Source organism: Alligator mississippiensis, chromosome 10 (genome assembly GCF_030867095.1).
Source record: "Alligator mississippiensis isolate rAllMis1 chromosome 10, rAllMis1, whole genome shotgun sequence".
In the NCBI taxonomy this organism is placed as follows: Eukaryota; Metazoa; Chordata; order Crocodylia; family Alligatoridae; genus Alligator; species Alligator mississippiensis.
Window position 1 is genome coordinate 50804196 of NC_081833.1, and position 17202 is coordinate 50821397.

The following is a 17202-nucleotide window of genomic DNA, read 5'->3' on the forward strand; positions in this document are numbered from 1 at the left end:
ATATTTCATTTCATTTGATGTTTGTGTTTTTCCTTGTTCTTAACTATTGGATAGATTAAAAGCTTTGAATCCATTTTGAAATATGGTATTATATAGCCTACATTAGGTACCTTTGAAATACTGTGCGTAGGTGTTTGTGACATTTTTGATGATTCGTGATTGACAGCCACTGCCATAAAAAGTAGTAATATGAAGACTCACTTGTTCCAAGAATACTGACAATGCTCCTTAGTTTGAATCTATATTCCTGCACTTTTGAAACCCTAAAGAAAAACCCTTATGAAAAATTAATGGGCCATAGGGAGGGACCCTTCTAGATTAACAGCTTTTTCTCTTGGCCTGCACAGTTTAAAAACACAGCCCAGATCCCGAAACCCTGGTATCTTAGGGCTTGCTTAGGGAAACTTACTAGTACAGTAGTAGTGAAATAGTTATACTGCTAGTCAGTTATTCTAGTCAGTTTTTGGCAAGTCTATACTCTGTGCTAATCTTGTCCTTGCTACGAGCCTTGAGCAACTGCAGCACATTTGACCTTCTATGATTTATAGATTTATTGGGCCTTATCCAAAGCCACTTGAAGTCAACAGGGTTGTTTCCATAGATGTCTGAGTTTTGATTTAGGATCAGCATGAAAAAAGTATGTTAAAAACTGGCTTGGCTTTGAAGATTAAGAAGCTTTCTGATTATTTTTTTGCATTTGCTAAACACTAAGCTGAACTGGAAAAAATGACAAAATCTATGCAATTTTATTGTAATACCCTAGATATGATTCATTCCTGCGTGCACACTTCACTAAACAAAACATGAATTAATAAGCCTTATAGGGCAGGTTCTAGTCTCAGTTATACTGGGAAAAATCTGTTGTCATTTTGGCTCCCATTGTGTCATCAAAGTTGTGGAGCTATTCCAGATTTAGACTAGTATAATTGAGATTAGAATCTGGGTCCTTGGTATTGACTGGAATGATGTCATCTAGCAGCCAAACAGGAAACAAGCCATATGGACAAACAGTCCTCTAATCAGCACTCCAGTTCAGAGAGGCATTAGCGACCTTTAACAAAGATTTTCACAAGAATATTTACCATTATCCTAGGATAATGATTATCACCCAGGGCATTGTAGCAGCCTGCTGCAGCGGTGTGGCTTAAATATTAGCATGGTTAGGTGTGCAACCAGCTACACATAATTCATATGATAAACCCAGAGGTTTCAAAAAGGAATCCATAGCATTATAAACATTCTGACCTTCTGCGGTCTTTCTGAGTTCTTTCCAACAGAAGAACTGCTCTGCTATTTTTCTGAAGCCCAAACACAAGTGAAAAATTAAGAGTTGGCATTTTCTGAGGGAGTCCTTGGCCACATCTACATGAGATGCTGATTGTACAGTAGCCTGTGACTACTGTGCAGTAGCATCACATGGCAGGAAGTGTGATGCAATGCTACTGTGTAGTAAGGCTGTACAAAACAGCACTCTTCTGCTTTGACTTCCGTTTCAATGAAACAGTGTTTTAAGTTCCATTTTGTTTTGAAAGCATTGTTTCGTTTCGTTTCGTCAAAACTGTTTCGCTGTTTCGACGTTTCACCCATAAGCTATTCTGCACCTAACACCGGGAAGATCAGTACTGCCACCGGCCCCAGGAAGGGGGGGCAGAGATTGGGGGCCCCCACACCTGTCCGGCAGGTGCCCGTCTTGGGGCTCTGGAGGCACAGGTGAGGGAGCTCTGGGAGGAGGTTAGCAGGCTGAGGGGGATCAGGGAGGCAGAGGATGAAATTGACAAATATTTCCTTTCCCTGCAGGCCCAGGCACCCAAGGAAGAAGCAGCCCAGGGAGTGCCCTCTGCAGCAGAGTGGCAGACGGTCACAGCCAGGACTGGAGCAGCTCACAGAGAATTGGTACCAGCTTCTCCAGTTCGACTGGAGAACAGGTACGAGGCCCTGGCGATCCTGCAGGAGATGGAAGGGGAGGAGGAAACCCTTGGGCAGGAAGAAACACCACATTCTTCACACTCCAAACAGATCAAGAGATCCAAGAGGACCCAGAGGAGGAGGCTATGAGTGCTCGTCATAGGTGACTCCATCCTGAGAGGTACGGAAGGGCCCATCTGTCGCCAGGACCCCTCAGCACGAGAGGTATGCTGCCTCCCTGGAGCAAAGATTCGGGATGTGATGGAGGTAATCCAGGCCAGAATCAAGCCCACCGATTACTACCCCATGGTCCTAGTCCATGTGGGTACTAATGATGCGGCCAGGAGAACCCCCGATCACCTGATAGCGGACTACAGTGCTCTGGGCAGCGTGCTGAAGGAGTTCAGTGCACAGGTGGTATTCTCTTCCATCCTACCAGTGAACGGACGCGGAAGACGGCATGAGAACTGTATCCGAGAGACCAACTGGCGGCTTCGGCAGTGGTGTCTCGAGGCAGGCTTTGGCTTCCTGGACAACGACCCACACATCACGACGAGGGACATGCTCAGCTGGGATGGGCTTCACGTGTCCCCCAAAGGTAAGCGTGTGTTTTCTTCTAGGTTGGCGGATCTCCTCCGGCGGGCTTTAAACTAGGCTCGCCGGGGGGAGGGGAAGAAGAGGGCGGGGGAAGCTGTGGACCACCAAACCATGTGGCACCCACAAGGACAGCCCAGCCTGAAGAAAGAGAGCATTGGGAACCTGAAAGCCATGGGGAGGTCAGCACTACGGCACAGGTAAGAAATGAGAAGGTAAGAATCAAAGGGCCCCTTGGGACTCGGAGCGGGGGGGCAGCAAAGGCACCAGTCGCAGGGCTCAAGTGCCTATATACTAATGCTAGGAGCATGGGAAACAAGCAGGATGAACTAGCGCTCCTGCTTGCACTAAACACCTATGACTTAATGGGGCTAATGGAAACCTGGTGGGATTCATCCCACGACTGGGCGGTACATATTGAGGGTTATAGACTGTACAGAAAGGACAGGGTGGGGAAGAAAGGGGGAGGGGTTGCGCTCTATGTCAGTGAGCAATATTCATCAACCCTCATCAAGACGGAATCCGAGGTTGAGGAAGTAGAAGGATTGTGGGTTAGGCTACATGGGGGGCAAGGAGAAAGGGATTTGGTGGTAGAGGTCTGCTACAGACCCCCACATCAAGAGGAAGAAGGAGATTCGGGGCTCCTGAGGCAAATCTCGGAGACCATAAAAGCTAAAGAGGCGGTAGTCATGGGGGACCTAAACTACCCAGATATCTGCTGGGAGTCACAGACAGCAAAGTCCCACTGCTCATGCAGGTTTCTAACCTGTGTACAGGACCTCCACCTGACACAGGAGGTACATGGTCCCACTAGGGGGAATGCCATACTGGATCTGGTATTGGCAATGGGAGATGACATGGTAGCGGACCTCCAGATCGGTAGCCATCTGGGGGACAGTGATCACCTAATAATAGAATTCACCATAAGACGGCGAGTGGGTAAGGTAACTAGTAGGGTGAAAGTGCTAGACTTTAGGAAAGCTGATTTCAACGAACTCAGGCAATTAGTCAAAGACGCACTGCAGAGTAGGAGATTTGAAGAGATGGAAGCCCAAGAAGAGTGGCTGTGCCTTAAGGAAACGATCCTTTGGGCACAATACAAGACGATCCCCGAGCGAGGCAAAAGAGGGAAAGGGGCCAGGAGGCTTCCCTGGCTGACCAGAGAAATCCAGAGCAGCCTAAGGGACAAAAGGGTAGCACATAAAAAGTGGAAACAGGGAGAGCTCACCAAAGATGAATATACCTCCTCTGCTCGTGCTTGTAGGGAGGCAGTTAGACGGGCCAAAGCTACCATGGAGCTGAGGATGGCAACCCAAATAAAAGAAAACAAGAAATTGTTTTTTAGATATATAGGGAGTAAAAGGAAGGCCCAGGGAGGAATAGGACCCCTGCTAAATGGGCAGAAACAATTGGTGACAGACAGGGGGGACAAGGCTGAACTCCTCAATGAGTTCTTTGCTTCAGTGTTCCTAAGTGAGGGGCAAGACAAGTCTCTCACTGGGGTTGTAGAGAGGCAGCAGCAAGGCACCAGACTTCCATGTGTAGACCCTGAAATGGTGCAGAGTCACTTGGAAGAACTGGATGCCTTTAAGTCAGCAGGCCCGGATGAGCTCCATCCAAGGATGCTGAAGGCACTGGCCGACATCATTGCAGAGCCACTGGCGGGAATATTTGAAAGTTCGTGGCGCATGGGCCAAGTCTGGGAGGACTGGAAAAGGGCCAACGTGGTCCCCATTTTCAAAAAGGGGAGGAAGGAGGACCCGGGCAACTATAGACCTGTCAGTCTCACCTCCATCCTTGGCAAAGTCTTTGAAAAAATTATCACGGCTCACATTTGTGAGAGCCCGGCAGGACAAATTATGCTGAGGGGAAATCAGCACAGGTTCGTGGCAGGCAGATCGTGCCTGACCAATCTAGTCTCTTTTTATGACCAGGTTACGAAACGCCTGGACACAGGAGGAGGTGTGGATGTCGTATACTTAGACTTCAGGAAGGCCTTCGATACGGTATCCCACCCCATACTGGTGAACAAGTTAAGAGGCTCTGACTTGGATGACTACACAGTCCGGTGGGTGGCGAATTGGCTACAGGGTCGCACCCAGAGAGTCATGGTGGATGGGTCGGTTTCGACCTGGAAGGGTGTGGGCAGTGGGGTCCCACAGGGTTCAGTCCTTGGACCGATACTCTTTAATGTCTTCATCAGTGACTTGGACGAGGGAGTGAAATGTACTCTGTCCAAGTTTGCAGATGACACAAAGCTTTGGGGAGATGTGGACACGCTGGAGGGCAGGGAACAGCTGCAAGCAGACCTGGACAGGTTGGACAAGTGGGCAGAAAACAACAGGATGCAGTTCAACAAGAGAAATGCAAAGTGCTGCACCTAGGGAGGAAGAATGTCCAGCACACCTACAGCCTAGGGAATGACCTGCTGGGTGGCACGGAAGTGGAAAGGGATCTTGGAGTCCTAGTGGACTCCAAGATGAACATGAGTCGGCAGTGTGACGAAGCCATCAAAAAAGCCAATGGCACTTTATCGTGCATCAGCAGATGCATGACGAATAGGTCCAAGGAGGTGATACTTCCCCTCTATCGGGCGCTGGTCAGACCGCAGTTGGAGTACTGTGTGCAATTCTGGGCGCCGCAATTCAAGAGGGATACGGATAACCTGGAGAGAGTCCAGAGAAGGGCCACTCGTATGGTTAAGGGCCTGCAGACCAAGCCCTACAAGGAGAGACTAGAGAAACTGGAACTTTTCAGCCTCCGCAAGAGAAGGTTGAGAGGCGACCTTGTGGCTGCCTATAAGTTCATCACGGGGGCACAGAAGGGAATTGGTGAGTATTTATTCACCAAGGCGCCCCCGGGGGTTACAAGAAATAATGGCCACAAGCTAGCAGAGAGCAGATTTAGATTGAACATTAGGAAGAACTTCTTCACAGTTAGAGTGGCCAAGGTCTGGAACGGGCTCCCAAGGGAGGTGGTGCTCTCCCCTACCCTGGAGGTCTTCAAGAGGTTAGATGAGCATCTAGCTGGGGTCATCTAGACCCAGCACTCTTTCCTGCTTATGCAGGGGGTCGGACTCGATGATCTATTGAGGTCCCTTCCGACCCTAACATCTATGAATCTATGAATCTATGAAAGTAGCACCAGCCTCCTGTGATCTGGCAGTCTGGCACAGCCCTGCAGCCCTCCTGGGGGTGCAGGCAGGCTCCATCTTCCTGCTGGGTGACAGGAAGCTGCTGCTGCCGGTTGGGACCAGTGCTGAAGCCAAGTAAGCCTGGCTTTGAAACTCAAAACATTTTGAAACTCCCAGGGGTGCGGGTGAGCCCCCAATCTGCCTGCTGGATGACAGGAGGCTGGTACTGCTGGCTGGGGCCAGCAGCAGCACCAATCTTCCAGGCACGGAAGGCCAGCGCCAGTCCCAACCAATAGCACCAGCCTCCTGTCATCCAGACAGCAGATTGGGAGCCCCCTGCAATCCTGGGAGGAGTCAGCAGAGACCCAAAGCCCTCCTGGAGGTGCAGAAGGCCCCAATTGGCTTGCCAGATCACAGGAGGCTGCCCCTGCCACCTAGGACAGTGCTGGGCACAGCCCACATCCAGCACCAGGAGGATCAGTGCTGCTGCTGGCCCCAGCGGGCAGCAGCAACTTCCTGTGATCCAGCAGGCAGATCAGGGGCATGTCCACACCCCTGGGAGGGCTGCGGGGGCTATGCCAGAATGCTCCCAGGGGGATGGGCCCCTGATCTGCCTGCCAGATGACAGGAGGCTGGTTCTGCCACCTGGGGCCTGCAATTGCGGGCCCCAGGGCAAATCAGCTCATGTGGGGGGCCACCCCCACCCCAGGATCAGCTCTGGTGCAGGTCCCGGGGCAAATTAGCCCTTGTGGGGAACTGCGGCCACCCCCATCCTGCGTGCGCTGGATGCAAAGAAGCTGCTGCTGCCATCGGTGGTGGCGCTGGTGGCAGTGGGTTGGTAGCAAGCAGCCAGATACAGAGCTGGTGGCAGCAATGCAGAGCCTCCATGGCCACTACCCCTGGCTCCATGGGGCCCACCAAAGCACAAGGCCTGGGGCAGTCACCCCAATTCACCACCTCCAGGGATGGCCCTGGCTGGTACTAGCTGCAGGCAGCAGAACCTGCTTCCTGCCATCCAGCAGGCAGATTGGGGGCCCACACCCCTGTGAGCAGACCAGCACAGCCCCTGAAGCCCTCCCAGGAATGTGGGTGGGCCCCCGATCTGCCTGCCGGATGACAGAAGGCTGGTGCTACCGGCTGGTGCCAGCAGCAGCACCTGTCTTCCTGGCACTGGGTGTGGGCTGCGTCCAGCGCCATCCTAGGTGGCAGAAACAGCCTCCTGTGATCTGGCAGGCCTATCAAGGCCCCCTCCCCCTGCACCACCAGGAGTGCTGCATGGCTCTCCCAGTTCCTCCCAAAGGCATGGGGGGCCCCCAATCTGCCTGCTATATGACAGGGGACTGGTGCTGCCAGCTGGGACCGGCACTGGCCACAAACCATGCCAGGAATATTGGAGCTGCCACTGGCCCCAGCTTTCAAAATATTTTGAGGGTCCTTGTTTCATTTTGAAGCTGTTTCAAAGGCTTTTGTTTCATTTCTATTTCACTGCTTTGAGCTTGAAACTCATCGAAACAGTCTCAAAACAAAACACTGGGTGAAATTTCGCACAGCCTTACTGTGCAGTAGTAGTCATGGGCTACTGCACAGTCAGCATCATGAAAAAGTTGCTTGGTAGTGTAACTGCACAGTAACTCCACTTCCTGCACAGTCATTTAGAACTTGTTTATACAAGTAACAACTGAACAGTCAGTGTCTCATGTAGACCGAGCCTTGAGTCTGGAAAAGGTTGAGAATCATTGTCCTAAGATCTCAGGGTGAGTGAACCTGTGGAGAGAGAAGCCAGCAGAAAAACCATTCTCTTTTTTCAATACACCCAAGAGTGTGTTCTCAAAAATAAGGAGATGAGTCAGAAGCTCTTGGCAAACAGACATACTAACTTCTCTTTGCTGGAAATATTAATTCTTTGCATTGGAATAAATATACTGCTTATTTGCTTACAAAGACTCTATAACCTGGGGGGAAAAAAACCTCGGGGCTGCTAGATCTTTCATAGGAGTTCTATGAGTGTTCTTTTGCAGGAATTTTTAATTGAAAATTGAAAAAATAAAGGAATGTGCTCTAACAGAAAACGTTCTTGAAAAGCTTAATCACTTTTCTTAGATGTCTATTGGCCAGCACACTTCATGGGCCAGTGAATACTAAGTTAATAAATATACTCCACCTGGTCAAGTCTACTACAATCTTCATGAATATTCATGAAATCCTGCTACTAGTAGACGTCTTGAAGGATTTATTAAAATATAAAAGGGAAATAGACTCTGACAATCAAGAAACTTGTTAAAAAGAATGGAGAGTCTAATTCTATAGCAAGACTAGTGGAATTATGGATATATTCATTTTACCCAACTTATAAGTCCAGCAACTGAGGCCTCATTCATGTTTTCCAACATGGAAAAGACAAACTGGCAGTTTCTTGAGCATTTTAAATGCAACTCATAATAATAGGTCAAGAATTTGAGATTGCTTGAGAGAGTTCAGATTTAATTCCAAAATGTCTATCAAACACAAAACATTCCCAGTCTCCATTGCATGCCAGTGAACCACCAAATGAAAATGACTGGGAAATGACGATTATGAGGCTGAGGTTGGTGAAGTATATTTTGTCTGCCTTGGAACTCCTAAAGAATGTTACTGCAAGGAATGCATTGCTTGCCGAGAGCCCAGTTCTGCAGGCTCTGAAACAGAAGAACTGCTATTGACTTCAAATATATTTCTTCAGTAGGCAGTATGAGATGAAGAATTTTATGTTTCTCTTTCCAGTTCTAATATGCTGGAACATAAGGTGAAAGGAAGTAAAGGGAATAAAGAGCAATGACATTGATGCCTTGTATTGGAGCAATCCATAGCAGTCCTTGTATTGGAACATCTATTGTAGCAATACAAGGTGTTCCCTTAAGCTAGGTTCCAATGGGCAGACCAAGACAGTAAGGGAGGCAAATTCTTCAAGTTCTCAAACCCCACATCTCACACCCTATATCCCTAATACAGAGTAGTAGTTAGCCATGTTAATCTGAAGTCAGGCAGAAGGCAAAATACATTTGCACCATATAGACTAAGTAAATCTGAGAAGTATAACATAAGCTTTTGTAAGCAGAGGGCTTACTTCATCACACATCTGATCAAGTAAGCCCTCTGCTTACAAAAGCGAATGCTATACAGCTCTGATTTAGTTAGAACATAAGGTGAAACTCTACCTTGCCATATCCCTAATATGACGTTAGACCCTAAGCAGCCTTATATGCTTCTCATACGAGGAATAGGAAAGCCTCTCCAGAAACGAAGGATGGAAGCCTGAAGCACAGCATGAATGGGGAAACTCCTCTCTGGTTGGAATGTCCTTTTACTGCAGGTTTGGGTTGTGCCTTATAATGCTTATTTAGTGCTGGTCTTTGACAGGAGCATTCAGACTATATTCTACAAGATTCTCTGGCTTCTTCCTTGTCATTTTGACATGACACACCCGTGTCTTTTCAAAAGCAACTAAAATCTAATTCTGGTAACTTAGAGGATCCTATATGAAGAAAAATTAGCTGAAAATTTGCTTCCCATTCCTTTAAATTCCAGTCTTGTGCATACTTAATACAAAGTGTATTATACCTAAGAATATTCCAGGAATATTTCTAGAAGAAGTATGAAAGAAGTACATGGCAAGAGGGTGGGGAAAAAGAAAGAAAATCATCAAATTAGAGACACTAAGAAGATCATAACTTACGTTCAGCAGAAAATGGCAGCAGGCGGTTTTACCAACTCATACATGCTCCTCAGTCCTGGGTTGGCAAGGAATACCTGGGGGACCAGGAGGAGAAGAGGCACCAGGCCTGCTACTACTGCTCCCACCTGGACAGGCCGGAGAGACTCTGGAGCCCCCTGCGTCAGCCGGGAACAGCAGGTACAGGAGCACTAACAGCAGGAGAGTGCCTGTGAAGCTGAGGACCAAGGAGAAGGGAAGGGGTGCCAAGACGAGGATGACAGTATAGTATTTTTAACTTGATTTGGGGATTTAAAAAATCCCTGCTCCTGCTCCCAGCATAGTCCAAAAGGAGTGAGGGTGTGCACCTTTGACACTGTACCCCCTCTGGATGCACCCCTGTTCAATTGTATTTGCTACAGGCCTGGTGGAAAGTTTAGCTTATCTTTTTCACATTATTTACACTTCTCATGGCCCACATTTAACTGCTATAGATAGAACCATGTGATTTAAAATAAGTCATTTAAAGCATGAATAGAAGGTAAATGTAATAACTTGTTCTACTAAAAAAAGTCTCCTTTAATTTGAGCTCTGCTAACAAACACTAAATCTTCAGTGCTCTAAGTTTGCAAGTCATAATTCAAGCAATGGGTAATTTTGCTGCATAACTTTGGCAATGCTTTACTGTATCTAGAGGTTGAGGAATGATGGTTTGCTGTATTAAAGTTTATTTGATTTTCATAGTAATCATAGTTGGGGGCGGGGACAGGAAAACAGTCCGCGGGAGACTTTGTAATCCTTAACACAATAATGAACCAGTTCTTCAGCTGGAGCAAATCAATGTAGCTTTATCAAAGCTAATTTACACCAGCTGAGGAGCTGGCCAAGTGCATGGATTTTATTCTTGTGACAGTTACCAGCTCTAGAAAATGAAGCCTTCTCTGTATCCACAAACAGGTAGATCCTAAGCAGTTCATGTTTCCCTGCTCTCAGCAGTGATGCAGTACATAATGTCAAACTTTAGATCCATTTTAATATATCACCATTCCAGATTAGCATTTAGGGTTTTTTTAAAAAGCCAAAAACCTGATCCTACAAACCCTTATTCACAAATGTCTTTGAAGTAAATGGGAGTACAAGCATATTCATATTTATATTCACCTCTATTTTATTTCCTTGTGTCCCTTTATTACGGGAGTTCTACTCACATAAATAAATGTTTCCAATATTGAGCCCCTATTCATTAGATATGGAGGAATTAGTAGTCTTTGGGCTGATCAGGAGGCAGTGGGGTCCTAAGGCTGCATTGGAAATGCAGAAGACTTATGTTTATTCCAGCTCTGTCCCTGTCCCTTTGAGTATGGCCCTTCACCTCTATGGGATTAGTTTCACTGTCTGTCAAGTGGGGATAATACTAGTTATTCTCCAGAAGTGTTCTGAGGTAAATAAATGACAAGGGGCAAATAGGAGCTGGATATTATTACAACAAAAAAGTATTTGTATATTATTTTTCAAGCCTAGATTGTTCCTTGGACTACAGGTCTATGCAGAGCAGAACTCCTTACATGGGGCACATTTAGGGGTAAACACCTGCCATTCTTTCCCAAGACAGTAATGAAGGAAGGAAAGGAATGTACTTTTTATGGGATTTCTTGCAGTGTGAGGTACTACTCAATGTGAAGATGACAGAGACTCTCTCTTTATTAGCAGAAGAAATTTATCAGCCACAAATCTCTTGTGTAGTTTTTATGTGATAAGCATTTTGAGGGGACTGTGTAAGGATTTTAAATGTTGTATTTTATCTTCAGTCATGTACTGCTTTGTTGGCATAATCTTTACACACTCAAAATGATGTCATGAATGAAACTACAAGAAATTTCTTATTTCTAAGACTGAAGTCCATTTCTCATTTGTATTGAGTGTATTTATTTTCTGATTAGAGAAAAATTCCATTTCTACCTCTTCACCCTGCACAGCATGTCGAGCAAATATAACCACTGCAGCAATGGAACATTTTAGTTATTCTTCTACTAAAGCAACTGGGTATCTCGCATCCTGGCAGCCTCGCTTATTTAATAAATATGATTTAAAGCAATGCACATTTTTTAATTACCTACACTTTGCCACAAGTTCTAGCTACTGGGTGATAGCTCCAAGTGGCTTAATGGGAAAAACATGGTGCTTCATTGAGGGGCTGACAAATAACTTGTGGAAAAAAATGTGATTCACTCGCATACTATGGAAAAATCTTTCATTTGCTGAATATAGTATGCATCACTCAGAAATCCAGAATCAATATAGTGTTAGTAGTACTACAGATTTATGGTCTAAAAGACTGGCAAACATGGCATTTTACACTGTTGTAGATGACTGATTATAAATAAGTACATAGGAAGAGTGTTTTGAAGACTTCCATAACCACCTTCAACTGCAGTTTGAAGGGGGAAAAAAAATCAGCTGGAGAAATGTTTCATAATTCTTTTGCCTTTGGTATAACAGGGAAATGTGATCTTTCAGGCCTGTGGGGAGGATTCTGCTTTCCTTACATGCATAAATATGAGAACACAATCCAGCCTTATGTCTGAGATTGAAAAATTCCTTTTATGCTGCTTATGGCCATTTTTTCCCCATACTTATATAAATCTTGGCTTCTTAAATCAATAAAATGGGCCACTGCAAGTTATATCATAACTTGTCCAAGTGCTGGCACTGTGGTGAAAAGTGGGATTTTTTAGAACCATTTTCCAAAGCTATAAGCTTCTGAGCAAGAAACAGCTCCATGGCTGTAGAGAAAATTTTGAATCCAGTGTACTGAAACTCAAAATCAGAAAGCAAATAAAAAGCATCTAAATATAGCATTTAGAAGGCATGATTTTTGAAAGGCTTGAACTTGCATTTTTTCTTGTAGCAGAAGATCCAAAGGATCAGTTTGGTTTGGTGAATCTACTTTCTAATTATGCTGTTAGCAGATATGTGACTAGCTTTATTGCAATCAATAGGACTACTCACAGTGAGGCACAAAATAGGATGGCAGATTTCCATCCCTCTACATACTCCTACCAATATTTATTCATCCCTCAATTCCTCTAATCATATGTAAAATTATATATTTTAATGGTGTAATGAGTGGTATGATGCTGCATTATCTTTTAGAAAGGGGATATGATCTAATTCTCACAGCAGGTCACAGCTGGGTTTTATTCCTGACTGTGCCATTGACTCGTTGTATAATCTAGAAAAAGTCACTGAAAGTCTCTGAAATCCATGTATAAAATTAATCTCACAATTGGTTTTCATACCTTGCAGGCAAGGGGTAATCTTAATTAAGAAATGTTTTTTAAATGTTTGGGGGAAAAAAGAGTCCATGAATGACATGGACAATATCTGTAATGTTTTATCAATATTATATATTCCATCTGTCAGTTTGATTGTGTTGTTGGCTACAGGATTACCAAGGTTAACATCAGCAGAAGCTGCCTTACAGTTCGAAAGGAATGGAGACCATAAGGTTTAGATAGCAGCATTCATGGATATTAAAATGGTTGATGTAAGTGACAGTCCCTTTGACTAGGGACAGACATTCAAAAAGCTGGAACCTGAATTGATTCAATCTTTGCAGATTAGTCTAAATTGCCTGTATTGAACCAATTTGCAAGTGCATAACATTCCCAAAATGAAGGCAAATGCCTGCAGTGGCTCAGGCCAGGAGCCAGGGTGGGGAGGAAGGGGGATGCTAGAGCAGCCTTCATCAGCAGGGAAGCTGTGCTGGAGAGGTGGGACCAGCCCAGGCACTAGCCGGGAGTGAACTGTCCAGGGAGGAGTTTAATTTCTCCCACTGTCCCATGAACCAGAGCCAGAGTCGGCTGGGCACTCCTCCCTCGCTGTGGTAGCAGCAGAGCCAGGGGCATGGTTAGACATCAGCCGGAACGGCCCCCTGAGGCAGAGGGGGTAGGGAAGCGAATTATTTTCCCCTCTACCCCAGGGGACCACAGCCAAGGTCTATATGCCCAGGCCATTGCGGATCACTCCCTGCACAGGGCAAGTGGGGGATAAACTCCTTCCCTGCCCCCTTCACCAGATGCTGGAGGGAGGGGGTAATAACTCCCTTCTCTACCTAGTGCACGGAGCTCTAGCTCCAGCTCCAGGTGCTTTCCAACCCCCTCCCCCACAGGAGCTGCTTATCGTGCCAGACTGGCAGACTGGGCAGAAAGCAGCTGGAGCTGGAACCAGAGCTCCAGGCACTGGGTAGAAGTCACAGAGCTAAAACTCCCCTGCCCCAAGTGCCACTGCGCGGGAGGGCAAGAGCCACAGCTGGAGGTGGACAGAGGAGAACAGGCCTGCTGGGCCCAGCCAGCAGCTATTCCTCCTCCCACTTCTGCTCCGCTGCACTGCTCGGCAGTGCAGGAGGGAGTGGGGAGGGGGAGGGAGCTTTAGCCTGGAAGCTTCTGCTCAGAGTGTGGAGTTCTGGCTCCAGCTCCAGCTGCTTTCTACCCACTCCCCCCTACAGAGGTTGCTCATTGGGCTGGGTGGGCTGAGGAAGGCAGCTGGAACCAGACCTCCATGCTCTGGGCTGAAGCAACATCCCTCCCCTCCCAACTCCTGGAGCTGCACGGTAGAGGCAGGAGGCGAAAGGGGAAGTAGCTGCCAGAGTCAAGGAAGCTGGCTGCTAGCTGGGCTCAGCAGAGATGTTCTCTTACCCTCACCTAACTGCGGCTCCTGCTCCTACCCCGTCGCTGCGCTCAGGGTGGGGAGAGCTTTAGCCTGGTGGTTTCTGCCCAGTGCTGGGAGCTGTGGCTCCAGCTGCTTTCTGCCCACTCCACCCACCCAACACAAACAAGCAGAAAGCAGGGGGTTAGCCCCAAGATCAGACTGAGCAGGGTCTGCAGCTGGGCCAGGCAGACCTGACTGCAGTGCCTGCAGTGCCCCAGGGCCAGAACAGGGAATAACCCCGCTCTCTGCACCCCCCACCCCGGGGCCCTGCTGGCAGCATCTGGCCCTGCCCCTACCTAGCCACTGGAGTGGCAAGCGACCATGGCTGCCCCATCACGGTTTTCCCAAACGCAAGACTCTTCCTGGCAGGGGGCCATGCTGTGGGGTGGCAGAGATGCTGCAGAATGCAGTGGCACTGCGGGGGGCTTGCAGGGCTCTGGCCCACTCCAGACATGGGTGCTGCTGCATGCAACCCACTGCAGCTCTGCCCCCACCACAGCGCAGTGCCCCCACCAGGAAGGGGCTCATGCTCTGTGACACTATGATGGGGGCCGGTGCCTCTAACAAGGGCCCTGTCCCCTCCCACTGAAGCAGCGGGGCAGGGGCACAGCCAGATGCTGGCTCACAGGGCCCCTTGAGGCGGTAGGGATGGGGGTTATTCCTACTCCCTCCAGCATCTGATGGAGGGGACAGCAGGGAACTTATTCTGCTGCAGGCAGCAAACACAATAGTAATGGTGGGCAGACCCGGCTGCCAGTGGGGTAGAGGGGAGATTAACCCCCCACCCCCCACCCTGCCTCAGGGGCCATGATGCTCCATTGCAGCCACAGCGAGGGGGCAGTGCCTGGCAGACCCAGCTTGAGTCCTTGCTGGTGGCACAGAGAGGGGGGAATTAAACCCCTCTCTGGCCAGACCCACACCCCTGTCTGTCCCTGCTCCAGCTGGGCAGCAGAGGGTAGGGGCCAGCCTAGCGAGCTGGAGCAGAGAGCCCAGCTCAGGGAGCATGCTGGGATGCTGGGGGAGTCTTGTTTAACTTAAACCAGCAAAGGGTCTGGGACAGACATCGCATAAACTGGTTTGAGCCAAATCAGTTAAGTCTGATACTACATTCAACCAGGTTTATCTCAGACCAGTTTGGGCCATTTTGAAACTGTTTTATGTGCACTGAATGTCTGTTCTGTTACAGGTTTAAACCAGTTTCTGATCAGTTAAACTGGTTTATGTGTAATGTTTGTCCCTAGCCTTTGAAGTTTACTCCTTGCCATACTGAGTTCAGCAGCCTTGGCTTGTCATGGGGGGAGGGAAATCCAAAGGGAAAGAACTTTGAAGTGGATACAAACCTGAACTCTTTAAATAGAAAAATAAATGTATGGGGGAGCCCTAACCCCAGGAGTTAGGGAGTTGGGATAAACTAAGCCTTCCTAAGCTGTAGGCAAGACAGATTCACTTGAACTGTTTGCTGTGTTTTGATTCTTACATTATGTTTGATTCTTATTGAGCTTTAACAACTGTTTGACTAAGTAGTTTTATGTCATTGTATTCACACATTGGTCACAGCTCCTGAAGAGAAAAAACTGCAGGCCTTGAATCTAGACAGTCATGCTGAGGAATAATTTTAACCAGCCGGTTTGAGTGGGAGAACTGTGGATTTTAAAGGCTGAAGACCAAGGGTGCCTGTAGTCTCCTGGGAGGGTGCTCCAACATGCTGTAATGAATTAATTGAGTCTGCTGGAACATGCTAATTAGCATGCTCCACTCAGCCTCTGTGTCTTGTGTATCAGCGTCCCCACACTTCAAAATGGCGATGGTGGCATTTTACCTAAAGCTCATTCAATGAGCTTTAGTTAAAGCATCCCCGTCACCATTTTTAAGTGTGGGGATGCTGATACACACAATGCTGTGGGCACTTTAATAAGAGCAGCTCTCAGAGCCACTCTAATTAAAGTGATCCCCCCTATACCTGGAGCACATGTAAAAATGCCCCAAAACCTAGATGGAGACTGAGAGGGGTCAGTGGCATAGTTAGCCTTGAACAGTGACAAGCATGGTGGATATTTAAGTGAAAACCTTATCATTCTTTGCTGAGCTGAACTAGCATTTCTGAAAAATGCACTTCAGCCCATGATGGCAAAAGTCTTTTTCACAGTATTAAATAACTATAATGGAAGAAAAGTTTTGAAAGGAAAGAGTCAATTGACCTCTTCATAGTATTAAACATTTCAGTTTTCCTGTCTTTTATATGTTTGATTAAGCTTGTCATCTCATATTACATTGCTTAATGTGTAACATAATTATCCAAGGCATCTCAATATAATGTGGCAGCTATGTAAAATAAACAATTTTTCCTCAGTTTTTCTATCTTCAAATCGCTGGTCTTCAGGCCAGTTTTCAGAGGCTAGAAATAAGAGATTAGTGAGACACGTAGAGTGCAGACAGAAGTGGCAGTATTCACCCAATCTGGCCCCTGAAAGCACTCTACAGCCATGACCAAATAAAATTACATGGCTGCAAAGCACTTTAAAAGAGCCTAGTTCTGCAAAAATCTGAACCCTCATTGCATGATGGATTGCAAAAGTTGCTGAGGGTGCTATGTTTTGAAACATCTTCATCTTTAGATGAAGCCACCTTCAGTAACTTGTGTCTGCCTGCCTCCCAGCCTTGGAGCTGTTTTCAGAATGGGAGGAGGGAAAGGGAGCAGATGAAGTTCAGTCTGAGGTTTTTTCAGCCCACGCTGGAAGATGGTGTGGATGGATTGAATGCCCCCTGCCCCACCCCCACCCCCAAGGTGGAGGGGCTCCAATCAACCCACCTCACCCTCCAGTGCCAACTAAGGAACCCTAGACTGAGCTCCCTCTTCTCCCTTTCCACCCTCCCATTCTGAAAACAGCACCTGCGTTAGGAGGGAGGAGGGGCTATTGCTAGGGGAAACTGCCTGCAGGCTCACAGCCAGCAGCTGGATTCCTCAATATCCCCCTTCCCCCTGGACCCAACAATGAACTTCTGATTGGTCTGGGGGATCATAGCAACTCAGAATGCAAAGTGTTATGAGTTACAGTGGAGACCTGCTCTTCTGTCTGTAGACAGAGCTCTAAGTGGACCTGTGGGTTCTTGTGTTTTCCTATAAAATAATTGAGCTCTTTTTTTTTTTTCTGTGTAAGTGTAAAATCACCAA